General features: G+C 44.8%; 1 long non-coding RNA gene across 2 annotated transcripts; it reads right to left on the reverse strand.

Moving 5' to 3' along the window:
- Positions 1–367: 367 nt before the first annotated feature.
- Positions 368–7,728, reverse strand: LOC148149577 (uncharacterized). 2 transcript variants are annotated; one of them, XR_015757616.1, is made up of 3 exons: positions 6,733–7,728; positions 5,887–6,071; positions 368–807 (listed from the first exon to the last, which is right to left on the reverse strand). It is a non-coding gene; the product is annotated as an uncharacterized LOC148149577 (long non-coding RNA). The 2 variants fall into 2 exon arrangements; XR_015757617.1 differs by having other exon boundaries at positions 6,728–7,728.
- Positions 7,729–7,938: the final 210 nt, after the last annotated feature.

The raw sequence follows: 7,938 nt of genomic DNA on the forward strand, positions 1-7,938 counted from the left end.
ATTGAAAAATTGATTGTCTGTTAAGCCTTTCATCTGTTAGAATACAGTGATAGTTTCACTTCTTTCATGTGTAAATCACAAAACCCTTTTTTTTTAAAGTTGCATTTTCGGGTTAACTGTTAACCCGAGAATGCAACTTTTAAAAAAAAGGATTTTGTGATTTACACATGAAAGATGTGAAACTATCACTGTATTCTAACAGATGAAAGGCTTAACAGACAATCAATTCTTCAATGTATAATTTCAGTTACATCACACTGCAAATTTTTGCTATAAATTCTGTGTTACGATCGAGCCCTCCACAATCACCTGATGAAGGAGCGTCGCTCCGAAAGCTAGTGTGCTTCCAATTAAACCTGTTGGACTATAACCTGGTGTTGTGTGATTTTTAACTAAATGTTTCTTAAATGACAAAATTGTACTTGCTTCCATCAATACCAGCAGCCTGTTCCAGACACTATACATAGTGTGTCACAGAAATCACACACAGTATGGTCACTGTGTCCTTCCCTCTTATTCTGTACACCCAATCCTGCGAAGCACCTAATCAATGATAGACATTCCTATGGACAGCCTCAGGTTCCCATGATCTCATGGTGTTTAACAGACATTGTAATTTCCAGGTCTTGGCATCTTTTTATGCATCCTTTTAATTCACATTCCAAAGTTACTGGTTATCCTCCTTCTGGTCAGTCCCAGGCTTGCTTATTTCAGAGGACTGCTTGAATTCTGTCTTTCATTATGTAGTCCATGCGCTATCTCTAGCAAATGCAGTTATTTCTCTTCTGTTTTCCACAGTCCCAATTTCTGTAAAAAATACAAAAGGCAGTTGCTATAAGATTTATAATATTTATTTCTGTTATAAAGTGTAAAGTTATAGAGCTATTTCTACTGTTATCACTTTGTAACTAATAATTTGCAAGCAATCTATTTTTGTTTGGGGCATACCAGGCATTTTTTTTTATAGATAAGGAGAGCATTTCCTGAGACTAATTAACTTTCACATTTAGATTTAACTGTTTTTCCCCTAATGTTTCTGTTAAACTTTGGTTATACGTGTATCTATACTTATGTTGAAATCTATCTCTATGATTATCCGAAGAATCTTTAACTAGAACCTATTTCCTAATATTGTGGATAACTTCAAAGAAACAACCAATAACTACAAAATAACTTTAGCTGCTGTTTTCATAGCTGCTTAGTGAGTTCGGCTGGCTGTTTTAGGGAATGAGATTTTAATCCTTTGTTCTAACTGGTGCTGTTCACTTCGCAGGACAACATCCTTTCCTTAATGAGGCTGGAGTCAATGACCTGCCTATCCTTAGGCATCCTTTTATGAAACTGACTCGGATGGTTGCTTGTAGGGCCCCTTGTTCACCTTGGAGTAGCCCTGTTCAAAGGTACTATCATGTTCCACTCAAATGCTGGGAGCAGGCTGTATAATTCTGCTGCTCTCTTGTCAGCTATTTTGTGTCTTAATGGTGTAGTAGGCTGTTTTATTCTGTTTAACCCTTGTTGGCCATTTTGTGTCTTTCAAACATGGGCCGCCCTTACCATTCCTATATGCTAACATTGATCTTACATAATGCACTCTCTGTGAGACATAATCTGTATGCCTCTCAGTTTTTTTTTCACCCTATGATCTGTATGTCCTTGCTTACACATGACGATAAATCACATCAAATCAAATCAAATCTTGGCTCTGCCTAATTGGATGAAACACTTAGTTTAAGGCCCCTGGAAGCTCCCATTTCATGGCAGGCAGGCGATAGGGGGCAAAATTGCATCCTGGAGTCAAGCCCAGTTCCCTCATTGCCAGGATGAGGAGGTCATCCCAATGAGAAAAGATTAGATTAGATTAGATTCCCTACCGTGTGGAAACAGGCCCTTCAGCCCAACCAGTCCACACCGACCCTCCGAAGAGTAACCCACCCAGACCCATTTTCCTCTGGCTAATGGTTTTGGAAAAGAAATCAGAAATTGCTGGAGAAAGTCAGCAGGTCTGGCAGGCATCAGTGGAGACAAAAAAACTGTTTTCCAGCGAGCCTTCATCAAAACATATGCCCACACAATGTTCCTGCCTCATACTGAGGAATCATCATTCCATAGAATCCCTACAGTGCAGAAGTCGTTCATTAGCCCACACCAACCCAAACCCAGCCCACCCCTGTATCCCCCAACGGTTGACCTACCTGTCCTGCACACTACAGGAAATTTAGCACAGGGCAATCTGCCTAACCTACACATCTTTGGACTATGGGAGGGAGAAAGTGTAAACTGCCCATTGACAGACACCTGAGGCTGGAATTGAACCCAGGTCCCTGGCACTGAGAGGCAGCGGTGCTAACCACAGTGCTACCCTTTCATGCTATTATGTTCTGATTCTTTCTGTTGACAACGTCCCAAAATTTCCCTTTTAGCTGGGATTAATTTCTGTTCTAACACTTATATTTCACAATCCACGTTGGAGTGTTTAATCAAACTAAAACCATGGGTCTTTGCAACTGTGGATTAGATATTACAGTCATTTGCTAAGCATTAACACAGTGTTTGAGATTTAATGGTGGGTTTCTGGGTGAGGTTCAAGCCAAAGACTCTGTTTATTTTTTCAGAAAGGCAACATGTGATTCCTTAACGAAACCTTTCCTCCATCCCTCACTCAGTCCATTTTCCACAGAATCAGCCGTTTCTGTACTCAGCAAAGTCAGCAAATGCCTCAAGCTGGACACCAGTTAGAAAGGGAACCGTAAGTATCTGGTGTTGACCTTTGTGACTGTTTCTGGCCAGGCGTCTTGTCGCCAGCTCAGGAACGGGCGATTCAGCCTGACTGATCAATGTCAGCGTTTGTGTCCCGCACAGTCCTTCTCTGCTCGCTCTTCGCCTTAACATATCCCGTTGCACTCTCCCTCAGGTTTCCTCGTCTCTGCTGATAATTAAACAGGAAGATTTTCCATCCCATCTGCCTATTTCCACCAGTTAAATGGATAGGGTGAATAGCCAAAGTTGTGGGTGATGGTGGGGAGTCCAAAACTAGAGGGCAGAGGTTTAAGATGAGAGGGGAAAGGTTGAAAAAGGAGCTGAAGGGTAACTTTTTCACACAGAGGGCGGTGCATGTATGGAATGCCAGAGGAAGTGATGGAGGCTGGTACAATTCCAACATTTAAAAGGCATCTGGATAGGTACATGAATAGGAAGGGTTCAGAGAGATGTGGGCCAAATACAAGCAAATGGAACTCGCTGAGTTTAGGAAATCTGGTCAGCGTGGACGAGTTGGGCTGAAAGGTCTCTTTTCATGCTGTATGACTCTGACTCTTAAAAATCAGTGCCATTTATAGTTGGTCCTTGCTTTAATATGCTGCACAACCAAAGTGACAAATCACTGACTCTGTGCACACAGCCAGCTTAGGTACAGAAAATACCATTCAGCTTATGACAACCAGTGGGACAGAAGGGAATGGCCTTGCCTTCCTTGCCTTTGGCTGGTTAAATACAACCACAAGGAACATGTTACAGAAAGCTGATGGCACACAGCTATGTGAATAACACCACAACGAACAAAAGGGGCAGTCACTAAAGCGTTAAATTTTCTGTCAGCCAGCCAACTATGTTAGTGTTGGTGCCATGAGGTTAAGATTTAGGGTGTGGGTGAACAAGTAATAGATATTGATTGATTTGTTCTCTTTATGTGTGCTTACAAGGGCTCCAAGAACTATTGTGTTGCAGTGGGAGTGTCCCTAACTCTGGGCCAGGAGGCTTGTGTTCAAATCCGAACTGGTACCGAGGTGTGTACTAACTTGTTGGAGCAGGTTGATTGGAATTTCTACACCGGGGCCTGGCTCACTCCTGCTGGGTGCAGTGGTTAACACACTGGCTTTCACACAATGACACGGAGATACTAAGCTTTAAAGGGGACAGGTTGCTTTCTGACAGGCTTCCCGATGACTTTCCCCTTTCAAGGGGCAGTTAACCCAAATCCGAAGTTGACTGGTTCAATTTAAGTGTAATTTTGCATCAGAATATTCAGTGACTTTGCACAGCTGTTTCGGCTTCATCCCTTTTGACCTTCTCCTTATCCACCATCTGGGTAGGCTGTGGCTGGAAACCTGGAAAATGGAGGGGGGGGTGGGGCAAGTCCTGCAAGTCAGAGGACTTTCCCATGTCCAGATTGGCTGCCTGCGCCATAGAAACATAGACAACAGGAGCAGGAGTAGGCCATTCAGCCCTTTGAGTCTGAACTGTCATTCAGTATGATCATGGCTGATGATCCAACTGTTCCTACCTTCGCCACCTACCCTTTATTCCTTTTTCGCCGTAAGAACTATATCTAATTTATTTATGATTTCCATTCAATGTTTCGGTCTCAATCACTTTATGTGGCAGAGAATTCCACAAACTCGCCACTCTCTGGGTGAAGGCATTTCTCCTCATCACAACCCTAAATGGCCTACCCAGTATCCTTTGACACAGCACTGCACAGGAGCATCCGAAGCACTGAAGATGTCACCAAGACAGGGAATGAAAATCAGGCAGCTCAGCGAACAAACCTGCAACTACGGCAACTGTTAGCCTGGGCTCTGGTATCCCCAATCTTCTGGAACATCCTTCCTACACTTACCCTCTTTAGTCCGAGTCCAAATTTATAGGTTTCTACAAGATGTCCAATGAATATGGTCTGAACCAATTCAGTGTCTTTACATATTTCAGTCCTGCCATCCCAGGAATTGGTCTGGGCACTCTCCTTGAGGGAGCTAATCAATGAAGCTAAGTACCAGGGAAAAAACCATTATCGTACGCAAAAAAATCAACTCCCTTTCCCTCTCAGCAGCATCCTGCTGGGTTCCTCCAGCACATTCTGGTTTTATTGTGGCTGATTGCGGTCCCAGTCAAGTCTGGTTTAGAGGGCACATTGGCATTTTCTGCGGGGTAAAGACTGAGAGCTCAATGGTGAATAGCACCCCACCCTCCCTGCATCTTCCCCCCTGACCCCCTAACACTGCAACAGGTGAAGGGAGGGGTTTGGGGGGGCATGGGGGGTGAATATGGACTATCACAGCTAAAGGTGCAGGGAAGGTCAGCCTCCACAAGACTTTGTTATGGTTTGTCCCAAATAAATTCAACATAAATGCCTATCCCTATTGACAGCTCCACTCCCTATTGTCTTGGTGATACCCATCTCTCCCAGGGGGGCCGCCTGACTTGCTGGCTCCTTAGCTTTCATGTCCACACTGATCCTCTGCAGAGCATCCCATCCTGTCCCACCCCATGGCCAATCCACCTAACCTGTACATCTTTGGACTGTGGAAAACTCGAGGAAATCCAAGCAGACATGGGGAGAATGTGCAGACTCCAGACAGACAGTAACCCGAGGTTGGAATCGAACCTGCGTCCCGGGCGCTGTGAGGCAGCAGTGCTAACCACTCAGTCACCTGTGGTGCCAATCAAGTGGGTTGCTTTGTCCTAGATGGTGTCAAGCTTCATGAGTGTTGTTGGAGCTGCATCTATCCAGGCAAGGGGGGAGTATTCCATCACACTCCTGACTTGTGCCTTGTAGATGGTGGATATGCTTTGGGAATTCAGGAGATGAGTTACTCACTGCAGTATTCCGAGCCTCTGACCTGCTCTTGCAGCCACTGTGTTTATGTGGCGAGTCCAATTGAGTTTCTGGTCAATGGTAAGTTGTCAGCGGGGGTTTCAGAAGACATAATTAAATGTCATGGAGGGATGGTTAGATTCTGTCTTATTGGAGATGGTAATTGCCTGGCACATACACACACTGTTCACATGAGAAGCATCTGAGTAATGTTGTCACTGAACCACAGGACATTTTTGAGGACACTTTGTTTTCAAACTTAAAGGAGGGGTTAAAAAAAGGAAAGAAAGACTTGCATTTCTATAGCACCCTTCACAACCTCCGGGCTTTGCAAAACATTCATCATCCAACGGTGTACTTTTGAATTGTGATCACTGTTGTTATGAGGAACAGATTAATTGAGAGGAAGGAATTCCTTAGAAAATTGATGTTATTGCCAACAAAGGTGGTGTGTCATTCACAAGGGGCCAGAATAGGATGGCTGTAAAGAAATTAAAGGGAGAATTTATTGAGACAAGCATGAAGAGGAGGCATCAAGGATAAACTTCTGTCCATAAAAATGACCCCAAGCCGTCTGTTCCCCGGCCAACATCTGTGTCTCAGGCCCTGCTGCAGTGCTCCAGCGAGGCTCAGTGTTCCGCCTGGGGACCCTGCAGCCTTCTGCACTCAATACTGGGTTCAATAATTTTAGGGCCTGAACACCATCCTGTATGTCCTTTACCCACACGCCCCAGGCCCTGCCATGGCATGGACTGCTTTCAGCACAGCCAAACCATTATCACCTAATCATAGTCCCCGTTAGCAGCTTTTCTTCCTCCCTGGCCTACCGTTATCCACCCCTTTGTCTGCCAAACTGTCCGTCGTTCTCTCCCCCGGGCGCTGTCTCCACCTCACTCTTTTTCACCCCACCCTGTCTTCAGCATATAAACCACCTTTACTTAGCCACCATCAGTTCTGATGAAGAGTCACTGGACTGTTTTCTCTCCATGGACCAGCTGAGTTTCTCCAGTGTTTAGATTAGATTACTTCGGCCCAGCAAATCCACACCGACCCTCCAAAGAGCAACCCACCCAAACCTATTCCCCTACATTTACCCCTTCATCTAACATTAAGGGCAATTTAGCATGGCTACTTCACCTGACCTGCACATTTTTGGACTGTGGGAGGAAACCGGAGCAAACCCACGCAGACACAGGGAGAATGCGCAAACTCCACACAGAGGCGGGAATTCAACCCAGGTCTCTGGCGCTGTGAGGCAGCAGTGCTAACCACTGTGCCACCGTGCCGCCCAAATTCTCTGCTTTCATTTCAGATCTTCAGCTTCTGCAGTTCTCCGCTTGTGCGTTACGTTGCTTACTTGGCTCCCCGATAGTCCTGCTGCACTCCCTACTCCACCCCATGTGTTTAAACTCCACCCCATTCCTAATCCCGGTGAGGGGACAAATTCCAGACCGTGGCTTTTATTGCTCATCTGGCTAGGAATTCAACCTCAGCCTCAGGTTTTTGCACATGCTCAGTCATCGAGTCCTGTACAAACATTGGCTTACTGTGCGTATTGGTCAATCAGTAAAGATATTGCTAGCTCCTGTGTGACTAGCTTAGAGGAGAAACAAAAGAAATCTGGACAGAACCCAATCCTTATGAAAGTCAAACTTACCAAGAATTTGAGAATGAGAATGTGCTGAACCTGCTAGTTCTCGGAGAAAGATTGGTTAAACTAACTGGAATTAAAACCTCGTGTTTCAATTAAGGCACTTAAACATTCTCTGCACGGATACAGAGTTCACCAATTTTAGTACCTCCTCATTCTGTGCAGGTATTTGGTTATATGCTTGTTGTCTTTTGGAAGGAATCTATTTGTCAATCTGCCATTCCCTCCTCCTCAAGACACACTCCTTGTTTCTTTTTGTCTAGTACCAACCCCTTTTGCATTTTGCCACCAACTCTCTTGTTGTTTAATCTCTCTCCTCTGACCCAGCAATCACAAACGTTTTTGCTGCGTTGTGTGTTTCTCCCCACTCTAATCTCTCATTCAGAACCTATTACATTTTTAACTTTTCTCCCTTCTGAGTAAAAGGTCATTGACCTGAAGCTTTGATTGCTGCTCTCCCCACACGTGCCGCCTGGTGGGTTGACCGTTTTTGGCTACTCATGTTGAAACTAAAAGAAAAGGTTCTTACTTATTAGGCCTGGGCTATGGGGGTTACAATTTTCAGGCCCTGCCAATGTCAGGAACGTTGATGACTGTAGTTCAACGATTTCCAGACCTTGCCTGTCAGCTTCAGGTCTGGGAAAAGCTGCCCAAAGCCATGAGGCCTTCAGGTTGCTGATGACCTGGGAGCATACTT

The sequence above is a fragment of the Chiloscyllium plagiosum genome, unplaced genomic scaffold (genome assembly GCF_037043375.1).
Source record: "Chiloscyllium plagiosum isolate Xiang-an unplaced genomic scaffold, Cpla_swu_hap1 HiC_scaffold_7, whole genome shotgun sequence".
Taxonomy (NCBI): domain Eukaryota; kingdom Metazoa; phylum Chordata; class Chondrichthyes; order Orectolobiformes; family Hemiscylliidae; genus Chiloscyllium; species Chiloscyllium plagiosum.